This window comes from Papio anubis, chromosome 11, assembly GCF_008728515.1.
Source record: "Papio anubis isolate 15944 chromosome 11, Panubis1.0, whole genome shotgun sequence".
Lineage (NCBI taxonomy): Eukaryota > Metazoa > Chordata > Mammalia > Primates > Cercopithecidae > Papio > Papio anubis.
The window spans coordinates 116,773,828-116,793,009 of NC_044986.1; the positions used below are offsets into that span (position 1 = coordinate 116,773,828).

At 39.0% G+C, this 19,182-nt stretch overlaps 1 long non-coding RNA gene across 2 annotated transcripts; it reads right to left on the bottom strand.

Moving 5' to 3' along the window:
- Window positions 1–14,057: 14,057 nt before the first annotated feature.
- LOC103887289 lies at window positions 14,058–18,809 on the bottom strand. Of its 2 annotated transcripts, XR_651336.4 has the most exons (4): window positions 17,229–18,809; window positions 16,758–16,894; window positions 14,623–14,734; window positions 14,058–14,370 (listed from the first exon to the last, which is right to left on the bottom strand). It is a non-coding gene; the product is annotated as an uncharacterized LOC103887289 (long non-coding RNA). The 2 variants fall into 2 exon arrangements; XR_002524175.2 differs by having other exon boundaries at window positions 14,058–14,734.
- Between the last annotated feature and the right edge of the window lie 373 nt (window positions 18,810–19,182).

Consider the following 19,182-nt stretch of genomic DNA (forward strand, 5'->3'; position numbering starts at 1 on the left):
AAGAGTCTTGCTCTGTCGCCCAGGCTGGAGTGCAGTGGCGCTATCTTGTCTCACTGCAAGCTCCGCCTCCCAGGTTCATGCCATTCTCCTGCCTCAGCCTCCCAAGTAGCTGGGACTACAGTCTCCCACCACTGCGCCGGCTAATTTTTTGTATTTTTGGTAGAGATGGGGTTTCACCATGTTAGCCAGGATGGTCTTGATCTCCCGACCTCATAATCCGCCCACCTCAGCCTCCCAAAGTGCTGGCATTACAGGCATGAGCCACCACACCTGGCCATATATATCAGTTTTTGTTTCTCATTCTTAAATCCCCTTATTGAAAGATTTGCCTTAAACCAAACTTCCGATTCTTAATAAATTCTTACCTTGCCTCCCCTGTACCAAGACATGGCCAATGCTCAGTAGAGATACTGTTATCCCTTGCAACACAGGCAGTGAGTTCAACTTGTTGTTACCAATGTGTTTTGTTGGTGGTATCTGGGAAGCCAGTGTTCCACACCTCCTTTAAAAAAGCAAGCTCACATTTCTGTGACTTTTCAATACTTCCTGTAAGTCAAATATCGGCATTTAAATGTAGCTACAGAAGAGATAAATGATTCCAAAATGTAACTAGGGAGTCGGGTGCTGTGTATTGTTAAATGGAAACGTCAACATCTACATTTTTTTCACGAGGCTGTACCAGAGGTAGCAGTGCCCCAGTCATATCATCTCAGCACTTACCCTGATGAATTATTTAATTCTACAAACTGGTATAGACCATATATTATAACATTTGCCAACAATAGGGTCCCAAAGATAAATAAGATGGTTTTCTTTTCCTCAAAGAAATTATTATTTTAATTGGGGAAAATCAAACAAGCACATGAATCCAATAAAGAGTGAAAAAATTTACAGTCTATGGGGGATTGCATCAGGCACATGGAGAGAGTAACTCATCAACAAAGAACAGATGTTTAAGATAAACCTTGAAAAAAACAGTAGGGTTGATTTCTGCAAAGTGAAATATTATTTTTTAAACATTCTTATTTTTACACTTACACTTACGTGTATCTTTCTCACCACTTAACAACATATCTCCGTTTCCATCAAAGCATCTTAAATGAATTATCCACTATCCTAGTATTTCCTCCCTTAATCTTTATTTTTAGACCTTCTATAGACAGATTCCAAAACCTACCACTCATTAAAACTGCTCTGACCCAGGTCACTAGTAAGCTCCTGCATACAAATCTGCACTAAAGTTTTAATTATTATCTATCTTTACTTCTTGGTCTACTTGGTGCTTCTTTCTTGAAAGTTTAATCTCACTTTTAGTATATGACAAGCATCCTCCCCCAGTTTTCTTCCTACATCTTTGGTCACTTCTCATTTTGTGTTCATGGAATTCTTTTTATCACCTTACTTTATGTAATTAGTCTGTCAGGACTTCCATGACAAAATGACACAGACTGTGTGGCTTAAACAACAGGCTCTTATTTCCTCACAGTTCTGGAGGCTAGAATTTCCAGATCAAGGTGCTAGCAGATTTGGTTTCTGAAGAGGGCTCTGTTTTTAGCTTGCAGACAGCTGCCTTCTTGCTGTGTCCTCAAATGGCCCTTCTGTGCATGCCTGAAGAGAGAGAGAGAGGTCGTGTCTTCTCCTCTTCCTATACAGACACTGGTCCTTCAGATTAAACCCCACCCTTGCAAACTTCTTTAGTCTTAATTGCCTCTCTAAAGACCCTATCCCCAAGCATAGTCACACTGGGGGTTAGGGTGCCAACATACAGATTTTGGGGAGACACAATTTCATCCATAACACCTTACTTTAGATAAGTGGAATAGGAAGGTGTGGTGTATACCAGAAAAATAAACTATTATTGTGTGGAAAGAGGTGGGAGAGAAGGATCTGTCAGAAGGAAATGGCTACAAGCAGAAAGCCATGTTTTTTGTGTGGCTAGAATATAGGATGCAGGGTGAACAGAAATATTGGAAAGAGATGAATTTGAAAAAATGAGGTTGAGAAGAAATTGTTCAAGGCTTTGTGTGATAAGCTAAAGTGTTTGGGTAACTTAGTACTTTGTAATACCAGTGGCAGGAAAAAAATAAGTAAATAAAACAAGGCCAGATGATGCTTGATAGTGGAATAATTTCTCAATAAGTTATGATTCAACTAATTCCAGTTAGATATCTTTGAATGAATAGGACACTAGATAAGCCTACCTCTTCATGTACTAAATAAATAACAATTAGACAGGACAATATCACAGATGTAGTCAAAGCTGCAAGGAGGCTAACAACAAAACATGATACATACATAAAAAATAAATGTCTCTTCAGAATTGTTCAAAAGCAAAGCCTGCCACTAGTGATACTCAGTGTATCTCTGTAAGCTTCCTATTTTAATCCTGAAGTTATCATCTGATGCCAGTTAATGGTTACCAGGATAATTTGAACTCTGAAGAAATGCAAAACCATTATTTAACAAACTTGCTGTAACATAAGAGTCAACATGACAGGTGTGAATCCACCAGTCGAAGTGAAATTCTGTTTGTTTTGAGATCCCGAGCATCTGAACTCCCTCCTGTATTTGAAAAGCTCTCCAGCTCACAAGACGGAGCCTGCTTCCCACTTTATAGGTCGAAAATAACAAAGGTGATTTCCCATCTAACCTTGCAGCTGACATATGGGCATATGATCTGGCTGCACTTATCAAACCCACTTGCCCACAACTTTGAATCAAGCTAGTGACACACGGAACCAGAAACCGTAAAGAGTCACTTGTGATGGAGGTGAAAGCAGTTTCCAGAGACAGAGGTGTCAGCATCGGTACTTATTAAAGTAATAATAACAAAGAATGTACCAAAACTAATGACAGGCATCAAACCACAGATCCAGGAAGCTCAGAGAACACTGTGTTAGTCTTTTGTCACACTGCTGATAAAGACATACCTGAGACTGGGTAATTTATAAAGAAAAAGAGGTTTAATGGACTCACAGTTCCACGTGGCTGGGGAGGCCTCACAGTCATGGTAGAAGGTGAAAGGGACCTCTTACAGGGCAGCAGGCAGGACAGAAAATGAGAACCAAGTGAAAGGTATTTCCCCTTATAAAACTATCAGATCTCATGAGACTTATTCACTACCAGGAGAACAGTATTGGAGAAACTGCCGCCATGATTCATTTACCCTACACTGGGTCCCTCTCACAACATGTGGGAATTATGGGAGCTACAATTCAACATGAGATTTGGGTGGGAACACAGCCAAACCATATCAAAAACCAAGAAAGATAAATAACAAAAATCTACACGTAGGCATATCCTATTCAAACTGTAGGAAAACAAACAAAACGTAATGATGTTGAAAGAAGTCATAGGGAAAAAGTCTTACCTAGAGTGCAAGAAAAATATTACGTTGGACTTCTCATCAGAAATTCTGCAAGCCAGAAGAGAATGGAAGTGAGTATTTTATGTGTTGACAGAAAAAAAAAATCTAGAATTTCATATCCAGTAAAATTATTCTTCAAAAGTGAAGGAGAAATAAAATCTTTCTGAGGCATATGAAAATTGAGGGAATTCATGATCAGAAGACTTGCCCTGCAAGAAATGTTAAGGTTCTTCAGGAAAAAGTAAAATGATATAGAATAGGAATTTACATATATATTTTTTTAAGTAAAAGATCATCAAAGAAAGAATTAATAATGGTAAAATAAAATCATTTAACTTTTTATTACTTGATATAATAGGCAACTGTTCCAAATAAATTATAGCAAAAATATATTAGGTAATTTTTACTTACAGAAATAACAAAATAAATGAAAGCAATGCTTAAGGAAAAGAGGAAGAGTATTTGGGACCACTTTGTTTTGTGATGCTGACGTTACCCATTAAATAGTATAGTGATATTTGACTTAGATTAATTATAGATGTATATTGCAAACTCTAGATCAACAACCTAAAAAATTGTTTCAAAGAGGCATAATGAATATGTTGAGAAAGGAGAAATTATATAGTGATAAAGTCGTCAATTTTCCAAGAAGATTCGACCATCTTAAAGCTCTAAACACTTAGCGACAGAGCAAATACATGAACAAATACATGAGACTATGTAATCATACAAAATGGTCAATTAAAATCAAAGAATGCAGAAGAAGACAAACATAGAAACAAAGAACAAACTTGTAAATAGAAAACAGTTACAAGCGTAGTAAATATTGACCCAAGTATATCAAGAATCACTTCAACTGTGAATGTTCTATGTGCACTGATTAAAAGACAGAGTAATTGTTTTTAAAGGCCCCGATTCTTTGTTTTCTATAAGAAGCCGGCTTTAAACATGTAGACACATATGGGTTAAAGAGATGAAAAAGGGTGTATGGCACTAACGGTAGTCAAAGGGAAACTGTAGTAGCAAAATGACTTGCAGACAAATCAAATGCCACAACAAGGAAGATAGTTGCAGATAAAGGGGAGGATTACACAGTGATAAAGATATCAATTTTCCAAGAAGATTTGACAGTCGTAAAGCTCTAAGCACTTAGCAAGAGAGCAAATATTAAAATGCATGAGACAAAGACTAGCAGAACCCAAAAGAGAAACAGGAAAATCCACTGTTACAGCTGGAGACTTTAACCCTCTGATAGAAGTCAGAAAGGATGTGTTTAATATGAACAACACTATTAATCAGCTAGATCTAGTTGATATTTATAGAATACTGTATCCAATATAAGCAGAACACACATTCTTCTTGAGCTCACATTAACATTCCTCAAGATAGACCACATCCTGGGCCATAAAACACACCTCAACAAGTTTAAAACAATAGAAATCATACAGTGTCTGCTCCCAAACCACAATGGAATTAAACTGGAAACCAATCACAGAAACATAGCTGGAAAATCCCAAACTATTAATACTTGAATATTCAATAACACACTTCTAACACATGGGTCAAAGAAATCTCAAGATAAATTTGTAAAGATTTTGGACTAAATAAAAATGAAAATAAAACATCAGTATTTGTGAGATGCAGCAAAAGCAGTGCTTAGAGGAAAATGTATAGCATCCACTGCATGCATTGGAAAACAAGAAAGGTTTAAAACCAATAGCTCACCCCTCCATTTTCGGGATGTAGAGAAAGAAGAACATTTGAAGTTGCAGCCCAAATGGAAATTCAAGCAGAATCAATGAAATTAAGGAGTAAAAAAATTATAGAGAAAATCAATGAAATCAAGTGTTGTTCTTTGAAAAGATAAATAAAATTTATAAACCTTTGGTGACACTAACAAAGAAAAGCCAGAGAGAAGACATGAATTACAATATTAGAAATCCAAGAGGAACCATTACCACTGATCATGTAGACATTAAAAAGCTAATGAAAGGGCCGGGTGCAGTGGCTCATGCCCGTAAACCCAGCAGTTTAGGAGGCCAAGACGGGCAGATCACCTCAGGTCAGGAGTTTGAGACCAGCCTGGTCAATATGGTGAAACCCGATCTCTACTAAAAATACAAAAATTAGCTGGGTGTGGTGGCATGTGCCTGTAGTCCCAGCTGAGTCAGAAGAATCTCTTGAGCCCGGGAGGTGGAGGTTGCAGTAAGCCGAGATCGTGCCACTGCACTCCAGCCTGGGCTACAGAGGGAGACTCTGTCTAAAAAAAATAAAATAAAATAAAATAAATAAATAATAATAAAAGACTAATGAAGGAAAATGATGACCTCTGTGCCTATGGACCAACAACATTACAGAATAGGGAATCTGAATCATAATTGAAATAAAGAAGTGGCCATAACTAGAAATCCTTAACTTGGATTTGTTTATGCTATCCTAGGAGACTTTTGAGTTGGCCCTGATTAGGGAGCAAGTGAATGATTTATTTGTATAAGGGATAGGTTTGGTTAGGTGAAAGTATCTTTCTACCTACCTTCCCTTCTCTCTCTCCCCCAGCATCTCTCCCTAAATGTACTTTAGTCATTATAATTTATTGTTTTACTATCTAATATACCTCTATAATTTATTAATTTTTATGGTCTCTTGTTTTAGTATTTCCTCCCCTGCCTGAATGTAAACTCCACAGTGGGAAGGATCTTGGTCTGTACTGTTCATGGTTGTATCCTCAGCAACTACATCAATTACTGGAACCCAGTGGGAAATTTATGGATCTGTGCTAAATGAATTTCAGCTGCTGAGGAGTATATGTTGTAGGTCTATGCCATTGCTCCTGTCACCTGATGCAAATACCCTTTTCACCTGTGAGGAATTAGCACCTGAGGTAGCGAAGCCTACTAACCACCAGGGCAGCATCACAGTCAAAATGTTCAGTCCCTCTCTTCCCCTGTAGGGAAGATATGGAAATATGTTCTAGGCTATAGTCATCAATAGGCCAACCTCAGTCTTTGAAACAGAAGCTAGAGGTTCAGGGAGGCAAAAATGTACCAAATCCGTTCTGTCAAGGATGGTGGCAGTAGAAGAATGTAGTGCTGGTTTCTGTAGACAGCAAGGACAGCAGCTCTCTTGTAGCACTCCAACTCGGGCATTGTTGGTGCCTATGATGTCATTCCTAAGGTGTGTTCATGAAACCAGTTTATAGTATACCTGCAGGTGCAGTTCCTGACTCCTTGTGCTCCAAGAGCAGGTAGGTCTCCAGGCCTCTCAGAGATTTTATGAGCTATGAAGTATTCTTTTAATGAAATATTAACTGTCTAAATTGGCTAAAGTTGTTTTCTGTTGCTTACATTCGAGTATCTCAAGATGCAATAAAACTTTCAGCAGCACACAAAGGTAAGTATCCAGATCAAAGCCACAAGCAATTTTCAACTGTTTTAGCCAATGTCCTCTCTACCCCTCAATAATACACATAAGAATTATAGAACCCTGGACAGGTGCAGTGGCTCACTCTTGTAATCCCAGTACTTTGGGAGGCCAAGGTGGGTGGATCACCTGAGGTCAGGAGTTCAAGACCAGCCTGGCCAACATGGTGAAACCCCATCTCTACTAAACATATAAAATTAGCCGGGCGTGGTGGTATGTGCCTGTAATCCCAGCTACTCAGGAGGCTGAGGCAGGAGAATCGCTTGAACCCCAGGAGGTGGAGGTTGTAGTGAGCCGAGATTGCGCCACTGCACTCCAGCCTGGGCAAAAAGAGCATAACTCCGTCTAAAAAAATAAAAAATAAAAAAAAATTTTAGAACGCTGAAAAGTTTGTGACCTAATCAGAACAGCAGCACAATAACTTTAATTTCATTGATTTTCTGGGAATTGAATGGAATAGAATTATGAAAGAATAAGATATTATTTTTATTTAATGAATAAAATGGGTTTAAAATTTCTTTAGTAATTTCTTACCAGCGTGTTACAGGAGATTCAGTGCAAATAATGTGTATACGGACAAGGGCAGCATGGCCTTTAAATGACCTGAGAATTTTTAAGACCGACTTTTTCGTGTTTTTTCCTCTCCTCACCTAGAACACCATTCTGAAATATATCACGCAGTCAATGCAAAACTACGTTAAAGGGAAGTCAGTTATGATCGTTTGCATTTTCTTTTTTTTTTTTTTTTTTTTTATTTTTTTTTTTTTTGAGACGGAGTCTCGCTCTGCCGCCCAGGCTGATGTGCAGTGGCCGGATCTCAGCTCACTGCAAGCTCCGCCTCCCGGGTTTACGCTATTCTCCTGCCTCAGCCTCCCGAGTAGTTGGGACTACAGGCGCCCGCCACCGCGCCCGGCTATTTTTTTGTATTTTTTTAGTAGAGACGGGGTTTCACCGTGTTAGCCAGGATGGTCTCGATCTCCTGACCTCGTAATCCGCCCGTCTCGGCCTCCCAAAGTGCTGGGATTACAGGCTTGAGCCACCGCGCCCGGCCATATGCATTTTCTACCTGATTTTATCGAAAGAGGCTTAGTCCAAAATACATACATACATAATATTAAATGCCGGATCACTGAAGAAGAAACCTTGGGTTAGCACCACTTGATTATAGCTTAGAACCATCCTATGCTCAAGAATTTCCCATATGAATAATGTAAGCAATTTCAAAGGCCACGTTGCTTTTCTTTGCCTTTTCATATTTTCTATCAAATTAATTTAGAACATGCAGATATCCCTTTCATAACTCAATGTGCTAAAGTAAACTGCAGAACATTTTTTGGGAAAGGGAGGTGGTTTGGATTGAACAGATTCCATGAATTTCTGTGCTAATTTAGCCTGACAGCTCAATGATTGTTCTATACACAAAGTTAAAACGGCAGAAACAAAAGAGCCGAGCAGCAGGCACTGGAGAAGTTCTCTACTGCCCTCTGCTGGGTGCCATGAGATAGCCCTGAATTCTGTAGGCTTTTACCCTTGGGGGAAAAAGAAAGGCTCATGTTGGGCAAAAGGTTTGCTTTCTGGATCATAATTCACGTATGTACTTTAGATAATGGGAAGGTATCAGTAATACATACAGAACACTTTTAAAATGCAGGCTATTGTTTTTAAATTTCTGCATTACCAAAGATGGCAACTTAAGAGATACTTGTTTTTCAGCATTATGCTTTGGAAGGATAATAAGGATAATCTATTCCCTGTTTATAATTTGCGGAACATTTTCTTTTGCCTTTTCTATGTTTGAAAGCAAGTCAATTTGTTTAATTCTGAGTAATTATTGGCCTACTATGCCTAGCATTCCAATGGACTGTTCTTCATCAAATAACTAGATTTTTATTACTTGTTATCCTCAAATGACTTAGAAGGCTTTCCCAAGAGGAGAAGGAGAAAAAAGATAAAAGATGAGAAATAACCTTACAATTTATTAGGATTTCTTGGTGCGGTGAAATGGAAACATAGGCTTTATCGATGAGAGATAATCAGATGAGGTCCATGAGTGTTTTCTGAATTCTGTTTAGCAAAAGGGCTCTTTTTATAATGGTGACATGCCATTAAAAAAGGCATCTAAAAATCAAGGGAAATAATTCTCTCTCTCTCTTCTTTCTTCTCTCTCTCTCTCTCTCACTCCTGTCTCCTTTTTTTCCTTTCTCTCTCCTGTCTTTTTCTCTCCTAATTCCTAATAATGGAAAAGAGTAAAACTATAAACCTAAGGTAAGAAAGGTAAAGAAATATCAGAAAAGAACTGTAATTTGAATCATGTGCTTATTACTTAATGCTTACAAAAGTCAAGCACACACATCACAGAAAATAAACTGTGAGAATTCTGCTAAGTAGTGATTTTAAGATCAATATTTTGGGAGAGCCAGGTAATTAACTGTACCACGGAAGGGCTCTAGAGGGGACCTAAACAGACTTTGAATATTGTTCTAAGTGTGAGAAGATGATGTCATGAGAAGGGGCTGGAGATAAATATGGAAGCGAGCGTATGAGTGGAATTAGCCATCTTGCTTAGCACAAAAAGAGGAAAAGCAGAGTGAAAGGGTGCAGCCTCTCGACTGCCGTTTATCGGCATGACGCTCATGTCCCATAAAGTTGCTGAGATGGAGAATAGGATAAATGTGAGTCCCTGTCTCTCTTCAGAGGAAATTTGTATTAATCAGGATCAGTCAGACCAATAGAAACTATCCTGGTATACTAAAAAGGAAAGAATTTGATGGAGAAGTCGATGTTTGCAAAACCATTAGAATGACTGGGCAATAGAGACCCCTGATGCCAAGAACTGGCCTTCAGGAAATGAGAAAGAACTGGAGTCACCGGAGTCCGCCGTGGTGCCTGTTGCTACCTGTGCTACCAAGATGAGTGGTTCCCAGTAGGATGACACCTCTTTACATATTAAATAGCCAACAAATCTTCCTACATGTCTTTGGGCCTCAATAAATCTTTATGGAGATGTTTCATATTTATATGTAGTCCTATCTGTCATTAGTCTTTATGGCTTCTAGATTTAATGTCTTATTTAGGGAGGAATTTTCTAACGCAATATGGCAAAGCCCCACCTGCCTCAGCCTCCCAAAATGCTGGGATTACAGGCATGAGCCACCGCCCCCGCCTATATTTTGTATTCTGATATTTTCAGTCTAATAAATGGTTTTATTGTTTAAGTTTAATTCATCTGATATTTATTTTAAGAATTATCATTCCAGATTGAACAGCAGAATCAACCTGCAAAATTTCATTTCAAATATACCATGGAGATTTTGATTGTGGTTAGATTGAATATATGGATTAATTTTAAAGGAAATTTGCTCTTTGTAATATGGAAACTTTTCTCTCATTTTTTTAGAAGTTGATGTGTCTCTTTTTTAATTTTTGTGGGTATGTAGTAGATGTACATATTTATGAGGTACATTGGATGTCTGGATATAGGTATAAAATATGAAATAAAGCACTTCATGGAGAATGTGGTATCCTTATCTCCATAAATCGAGGATTTATCCTTTGAGTTACAAACAATCCAATTATGCTGTTTATTTTAAAACATACAATTCAGTTATTATTTGACTCTAGCCACCCTGTTGTGTTCCTAATGAAAAGCTTCAATACTGTTTACAATGTTAAAACTCACTCAGAAATAGTGTTTCTCTCTCTTAAATTGCTTTTTTAATCTATCAGTAAAATGTTGTAGCTTTCCTACTTTAAATTGTATTCTTTTCTTCGTAGGTTTAATCCTAGATATTTTGTGTGTTTTGTGAAAGGAATCTTACCTCTTTTATTTTTACAAAATTATGATCACTAATACATTGAGAATCATTAATTTCTGTATGTTATTCTGGCATCCAGTCAGACTAAAACTCATCTATAATTTTTCATTATTTTTCTATTCATCGTCATGCCTTTTTAAGTCTAAATATAGGGACAATTTGTCTCTTCTTCCCCTACTATTTTTTATTTCTGATTGTATTGGAAACCTGTCTATCTGTCGTCATTATTATTATTTTTTTTTTGCTGCTGTTTTCTAATAAATATCATTAAGAAAGTATCCATTTTACCAAGTCTAACAGTTTTCAACAGAAATAGTTGTAAATTACAAATTATTTTTGAATCTATTGAAAGGATTTATTAGTGATTTGTCTTCTTTACTCTAAAGCCAGCAAATCGTTTTAGTGACTTCTCTTGAATAATTTGCACGTTCTGTCATGGATCTTCAATAACAGCTAGTGGTTCTGGTTATTTTTTAGACCATTCTTTTATGCTGCTGAGTTTCCTTACATTATTTAGTGCCTAACAATATTGTTATTATTACTGTTAATTATTTTATTTATGTCACACAGAAGAATTTTTTTTTTTTTTTTTTTTTTTTTTTGAGACAGTCATTCAGGCTGGAGTGCAGTGGCATGATCTTGGCTTACTACAACCTCCACCTCCTGGGTTCAAGCGATTCTCATGCTTCAGCCCCCCAAGTAGCTGGGAATGCAGGCGTGCATCACCATGCTCCACTAATTTTCATATTTTTAGTAGAGACGGGGCTTCACCATGTTGGCCAGGCTAATCTAGAACTCCTGGCCTCAAGTGATCCACCTGCCTCGGCTTCCCAAAGCATTAGGATTACAGGCGTGAGTCACCACAACTGGCTGCAGAATTTCTTATGCAATAATGGTTCTCTCAGCTGTGAGAAGTAAGGAATGATGCACGCTGGTTCTCTGGGTTAAAGGGTGGGGCATGGAGAACGGTTTCTCTGGACTCTCAGTCTTTTCTATGTGTAAGCAGAGAGTATGTGTCCTCTCCAAGACACATGGAAGGAGAGAAGTTCGGCTTACAGTGCAGTTTCTGTGGCAGAATAACTCTTCTTTGAGATCTGCACACAGAGAGCGAAGCATACCTTCCCCCAGGAACTGAAGGGACCCAATCCAACTTACTGCCTGAGATTCCTAATGAACAGCACATGTAAACGTTGATCTTCAACTCAACATCTGCTAAACAGGGAGGACTTCAGTCTTTGAGTCCTCCGTCCTCCCAATACCACAAACAAAGATAGAAAGCAAAACAAAAGGAAAAACTCTCCACTGCACACAGGCAATAATACCTAAAGGTGTGTTTAATTCATTATTATTTGCCCAGAAAATTCTCAATGTTTCTGTTTCTTCAGTTGTAAATGGGGGTAATAATCATGATGACCTCACAGACTTGTTGTAAGGATCTGACAAGTAATATGCAAAGTAGACAGGACAGTTTTTGTCATCCCCAAGTTGTATATCTTTGTCGCCCAGGCAGAAGGCAGTGGTACAATCTCAGCTCATTGCAGTCTCTGCTTCCCGGGTTCAGCTCATTCTCCTGCCTCAGCCTCCCAAGTATTTGGGATTACAGGCATGTGCCACCATGCCCAGCTAATTTTTGTGTTTTAAATAGAGACAGAATGGCACCACGTTGGCCAGTCTGGTCTCAAACTCCTGACCTCAAGTGATCCGTGTGGCTTGGCCTCCCAGAGTGCTGGGAGTAGAGGCATGAGTCCACTCCTGGTCAAGTTGTATATCTAATTGCAAATGGGAAAGAGTTGTACATACTATCAGTTTCAAGTTGGACACTATGAAACCTGCTACAAGGTAACCATGTGTGTTTGTTATCTATTGTTGCACAGCAAATAACCATAAACTTGGGAGCTTAAAACAACACACATTCACCATCTCACAGTTTCTGTGAATCAAGAGTCCAGGCTCAGCTGGGTCATCAGCTCAGGGTCTCTCAAGGCTGCAATCCAGGAGCTGGTTGAGCTGCATTCTCATTGGGAGGCTCAACTGGGGAAGAATCCACTTCCAAACTTACTAACGTTGTTGGCAGAGTTTATTTCCTTGTGGTTGTAGAAACAGAGGCTGCTCTCGACTCTCAGAGACCACTCTCACATCCCCAGAGGTTCTTATATAATGGAATAATGGATGTGACCTCACATCACTGTTGCCATATTATGTTGGTTAGAAGGAAATCACAGGCCCCACCCACCATCAAATGGGGAGCATGATACATCCATGTGAATGACAGAAGGTCAAGTCAGGAGGGGCCACCCCACATCCTGCTCCTCACCCTACAGGTTTATGAAACTTTCCTACAATAGCAAATGTTTATGATTCTGCTAAACAACTTCAGACGGGATAATGTATGCTCTTTTCATTGCTCTCTGTACAAAACTGATCCTTCATACTCTACTATTTTCTATTCTATTTTTCATTTCACAAGATATGTTAAACATGCTCAATGTCGACAAATGTTCTTGCATAATTATATTTAATTTTAATGGTTGGTTTTATACCAAAGGCAGGATTGTATATTGCTTGAGAGCTTGGGATGGTTCAGAGGTGAAACCTCATGATCCTGGATATTACTTATCCTGCCTGAGACCTAGTCACCCTCTTTATAAATGTGAAGAATGATGCTATCTACCAAATAATGTCATGGCGAGATTGAAATACGGTAATATACAAAAACATAAGAGCTATTATTTTCACCATCCTATACTTTTCAGTACATCTTTTTTAACATTTAGACCTTTTCAACTTCTTCATGAAAGAGTACAGCAAACACATGATTTAATTTCCTGAAAATAAACAACTGAAAATAGGATTTCCACAGGAAAGACTAGGCAAAACTTTAAGTAACGTGCTCCAAAAAGTGGTTGTTAAGAAATAAATACCAATTTACGTTCCCACCATCCTTATGTAAAAATGCCTTTCACTGCATATTTTCACCACCATTGAACATTATCATTTTCCAAAGAAAACCAACCTCATTTCAAAAACACGACACACATTGCTTTAATATGGGTTTTATATTACTTTGCTGGCTTTTCCCTTTATGAATTATACTTTTTGAATATTTTCCTCTGGGCTGTTTGTTTAAAAAATTATTTGCAAGACATTAACTCACTAACTCTCAAATATGTTCCAGTTTTCCTCCAGTTAATTTTTAAATCTTGTCTTTAACTTTTTTTTTTTTTTTTTTTTTTTTTTTTTTTTTTTTTGACGGAGTCTCACTCTGTCGCCAGGCTGGAATGCAGCAGCATGATCTCAGCTCACTGCAATCTGTGCCTCCCGCGTTCAAGCCATTTTCCCGGCCAGCCTCCCGAGAGGCTGGGATTACAGATGTGCACCACCACGCCCAGCTAATTTTTGTATTTTTAGTAGAGACGGGGTTTCACCATGTTGGCCAGGATGGTCTCCATCTCCTGACCTCATGATCTGCCCGCCTAAGCCTCCCAAAGTGCTGGGATGACAGGTGCGAGCCACCGCACCTGGCCATCTTTAACATTTTAAAAATATAAAATCTACACATGTGTGGTGTTTTTCTAGCTTTAATTTCTGTTCTTCTTGAAGTAATATAAGTATTCATATTAATGGACTTTTCTTTCATTAAAAAAAATTTTTTTATTGAAATTTATTTTGGTATAGGTCTCAGGTTGGATTTTCTAGAAGCAGGTTGGATTTTCTAGAAGCAGGTTTATTTTTGGCAAGTGATTGGTGGAGGAAGTGCTTTCAAGGAACCTACAAGGGGTGAAGGAAGCAGTTTAGGAAAGAAGAAGAAGCCAAGTAGGATGTGTTTCCTGGTGATGTCTAGCCTCAGCCACATTCTTCATGGCGCTCTGCGATTTAGACATCACTGCAGAGCCTATTCCTTCTTGAAGTGTAAGAGGGGCTTTTTGTAAGCTCCTCCCAACACACACACAACCACACACACGCACACAGACACACACACGCCAGTCAGTCACTGAGGACTCTTATGTGATTCAGGGGTACCTCTGAGTGGAGAGCAGCTGCCATCAGCCAGGAGCAATCCTTAGAACAGCCCATGGCAGCAGGACCCACAGCAGATGATGATGGTCGCACCAGATCAGGCTGAAGAAGTGTCCTATGGAAAGAACCTTCTTTTATTCTCCCGAATATTTAAATGATAACCACAACCTTTCTTACTGGGGTCAGCTTTTCCAGCTTTCATTCAGTTATTTTTTGTAACTCTTCTACCCTAAAGTATAACGTGAGCACACCCTGGCTGAGTAGAGATAATGTCAGTGACAGATAATATTCTGTATTCTCATTTCCTTGATTTCTCAGACACTGTCTTGATTTCCTGGAAACACTAACTCCTACTCAATTCTCCCTTTCCTCAATGAGTTATTTCCAAGTGTCACCCTCCATTGTTCACATAGCGAGACCTCTGCTAGACCCAGTCACCTGTCCAGTGCCTTCTCCATAAACAAAAATAGTCATAATACAACACAAGCTCAAGCGGAGACCCCTGAAATATGTAGTGATATTTTATTTTCTTCTTGATAATAGACTTTTTTTTAACAAACTCAATTGTTGTAAATTTAAAAATCACATGATAATATATAGAAACGTCAGCTTTCCTCCTATTTTATTTTTCCCATATGCTCTTCTTAATTGGAGGACAGTTTCAGTTTTCAATGAATACGTTCACAAATTGATCTTTTCATATGTGGTAGCAGTAAGAAATAAAACCCGGAATTCTAAACATAAAAAGCAAGAAAATATGAAATCTTATCTACAGCAAGAATGAAGTAGAAATTAGATGTAAATTACATAGAAAGAGGCTTTCTGAGTGCCAAGTTTAGCAAAAGCAAATATTTTGTACTGTGGTTTCTGTGACATGCAGCTGCGTCCTGCTCCCCTCATCCCAAGACCTGGATCCATCCGTATTAAGCTGCTTGCAGTTCTTTAGGAGTATGCTGTTTCCAGCTGGGCACGGTGGCTCACACCTGTAATCCCAGCACTTTGGGAGGCCAAGGTGGGCAGATCACTTGAGGCCAGAAGTTCAAAACCGGCTTGACCAACATAGTGAAACCCCATTCTACTAAAGATACAAAAATTAGCCAGGCATCCTGGCGTGCACCTGTAATCCCAGCTACTTGGGAGGGTGAGGCAGGAGAATTGCTTGAACCCAGGACGTGGAGGTTGCAGTGAGCCAAGATCACACCACTGCACTCCAGCCTGGATGACAAGAGTGAGACTCTGTCTCAAAAAAAAAAAAAAAAAAAACAACGCATGCTGTTTCCTTCACAAACCATGACTTTCTTGGTCTAGATTTCTTGGTCTCTCTACTTTAAAAATACTTTTAAAATGGTCCCCTCTTTCCTGCAGGGCACACGTTCCAAGACCCCCAGTGAATACCTGAAACCACGAATGGTACCAACCCCTATATATACTATGTTTTTTCCTATACATATGTACCTAGGATAATGTTTAATTTTAAATTAGGCACAGTAAGATATTAACAATAATAACTGCTAATAAAATGAAACAATTACAATATACTGTAGTAAAGGTTATGTGACTATGACCCTTCTCTCCCTCAAACGATTTTATTGATTGTACCGTGAGTAACTGAAACTACTGAAAATGTTATCCTAGAGAAGGGGTGATACAGTTTGAACATATGCTTCCTCCAAATCTCATGTTGAAATGGCATCCCCAGGGTTGGAGGTGGGGCCTAGTGGGAGGTGTTTGCATCATGGGGTTGGATCCTTCACGAATGGCTTGATGCTGCCCTTGTGGTAATGAGCTTGTATAAAAAAGCCTGGGATCTCCTCCCTTCTCTCTGTTGCTCCCTCTCTCACCAGGTGATGTGCGCTTCTGCCTTCCACCATGATTGAAAGCTTCCTGAAGGCTTCACCAGAAGCTGAGCAGATGCTGGTCCCAGGCTTCTTACATACACTATAGAACCATAAGTCAAAATAAGCCTCTGTATAAATTACCCAGTGCCAGTGTTCCTTTTTAGCAACACAATATGAACTAATAGAAGCGAGGAATAGTGTATATGGACTTCTCCAAGAAGTGCAGACTCAGGTCAAATTTAGTTACCCATTCTCGGTGTTTCCGGGGCATGCCAGGCTTATCGCTGCCATGACACTCACCACATCCTGTTTTAATTGTTGAATTAAATCCTTTGCTGTATCCCCCCTTGGAAGATAAGCTTTTTTGATGTTGGTGACTGCGTTTAGTTGTCTTGGTCCTCCTCGAAGGAAGCCTTATTTGCAGAACTGATACTTCCCTGAGGAAGAAGGGATTCCATTAGTGGATAACAGCTTCATCTCCTCTCCAAGTGTCTCTGTCTTATCCATGGTATTTGCCTGTCATATAAATTTTGGACTTGCCTAGGCAACTCTCACAATCATGTAAGCCAATTCCTTTCAATATCTACCTATCTATCTGTGTGTGTGTGTATGTGTGTGTTTATCTATCTATCCATCCATCTATCTATCATCTACGTATCGTTCTATATCTCTATCTCTATTTCTCTACCCATCTGTCTTAATCCATTTATGCTACTATAACAAAATACCATAAACTAGGTGTCTTATAAACAACAGAAGGTTATTTCTCACAGTTCTGGAGGCTGGACTATCTAAGATCAAGGAGTCCACAAATTTGGCATCCGGTGAAGGTTTGCTTCCTGGTTCACAGATGGAACCTCTCTCTGTGACCTCATATAGTAGAAGGGGAAAAGGAGCTTCTGCAGTATTTTTTTATAAGAATACTAACCCCATTCACGATTATTCTGCCCTCATGACCATATCACTCCCCAATGATCCCACCTCCTAATACCATGATATTGATGATTACATTTCAGCATGTATATTTGTGAGGGACAGAAACATTCAGACCCTAGCTCCATTCATCTACCTATCCATCCTTCCACATATCTACACATCTACTCATCCATCATCTGTTGTCTATCTATCTGTTCATCCATCCATCCATCCATCCATTTTACTGGGTCTTTTTTCTCTGGAGGGACCCTGACTGACATAATCGTCACTAAATCTTGAAATGAAATGGATCTTAGCATTCATACAGGCCAGTACATACATGCACTAGCTATTCCCCCATGTGCCCTCCAGGTTCCATCTCTGCCATTCTCGTTATGCTCTGACTTTGTTGACAGGATATGGTGAGTGTCATGGCAGAGATAAGACTGGCATGCCACGGAAACACCGAGAATGGGTAACTAAATTTGACCTGAGTCTGACTATGTTGAATGGCCATATACACTATACACAGTCCATATACACAAGCCATATACACAGTCCATATACACTATTCCTCGCTTCTATTAGTTCATTTTGTGTTGCTAAAAAGGAACACTGGTGCTGGGTAATTTATGCAGAGGCTTATTTTGACTTACGGTTCTACAGAGTATGTAAGAAGCTCTGACTATGTTGATGACAAAACATAGAGGTTTCTCATCTGTGTTTCGGTGGATTCAGTCAATAGTGGATCCTGGCAGCAGGCCAGAGAATATGTCAGAGTTGGGGTGATGACTCCCTCAGCACCTTTGCTGCTGAGACAGCTTGGCATTCTTTCATCTCAGGCCATGGTTCTTCAAATGAGGCCATTCAAGGAGCTCTTTCCTCCACTTTGTATCTCCATGTCTCAGGGTTATAATGACTCCCTGATATTATTAACACTTGGGTGATGCAGCAGTTTCTGCAAATTGATTTCCTTAAACTCTGCCCATGCCTTTCCAGATAGATTTTTCCATGTGATCTCTTCAGTTATCGTATTTGAGTAGTCCACTGTTTCCTGCCCCGCCTGAGACTGACAATCACAGATGCAGACAAGCTTTGTACGTTTCCCTCAACACCAGGCTCCACTCCTATTACCACATGGGGAAGTATTAAGAACAGATGAGTTAGAATGCTATGAAAGCAAAAGCCAGACTGCAAACTGAAATAATACGCAGAACCTCCATCACCATGCAGATCTGCTGTGTTAGCGATACGGAAAAAGGTAGCAAGTGATAAGTTAGGTTTATTTGATGCTACTATGAACTATCTATTCTAAGGGGGCAAAGGGAAAAAAAGTAAGTAAAACACAATTCTCTGAGAGAGTTTGAAGAACCATTGCTAAAATAAACACATCATATGGCTCCTCAGATGCAAAATATTCTAACTTTATAACTTGAAAATTCTCATCCAAGAATTTCAAAGCACTTTTTCCACGCAAATGACAAGACCATCAGAAAAATCTAGGACTTCAAACCCTCTGCAGTCTCCTTATGTAACTACAGAGGCTGCCTTGTGTTTTGAGGGCATTTTAAAATCATTCTTCTTATATCTGTTATGTTAAATATCATAGTTGTCAGTTTCATTTATAATCATTAGTCTTTCTTAATAGCATGAATAAAAATGATCAAGTTTCTCAGTTCCTTATTAAAATTGCATCTAGTTTATCCTGCACTCTTGCCAGCAACCAAACTAAGGAAAAGCAGTTAATATATCACGAGGTATCCTAAGCATCGTATTTCTAGACAAGCTGGCAATATTTTAAGAACTTGGT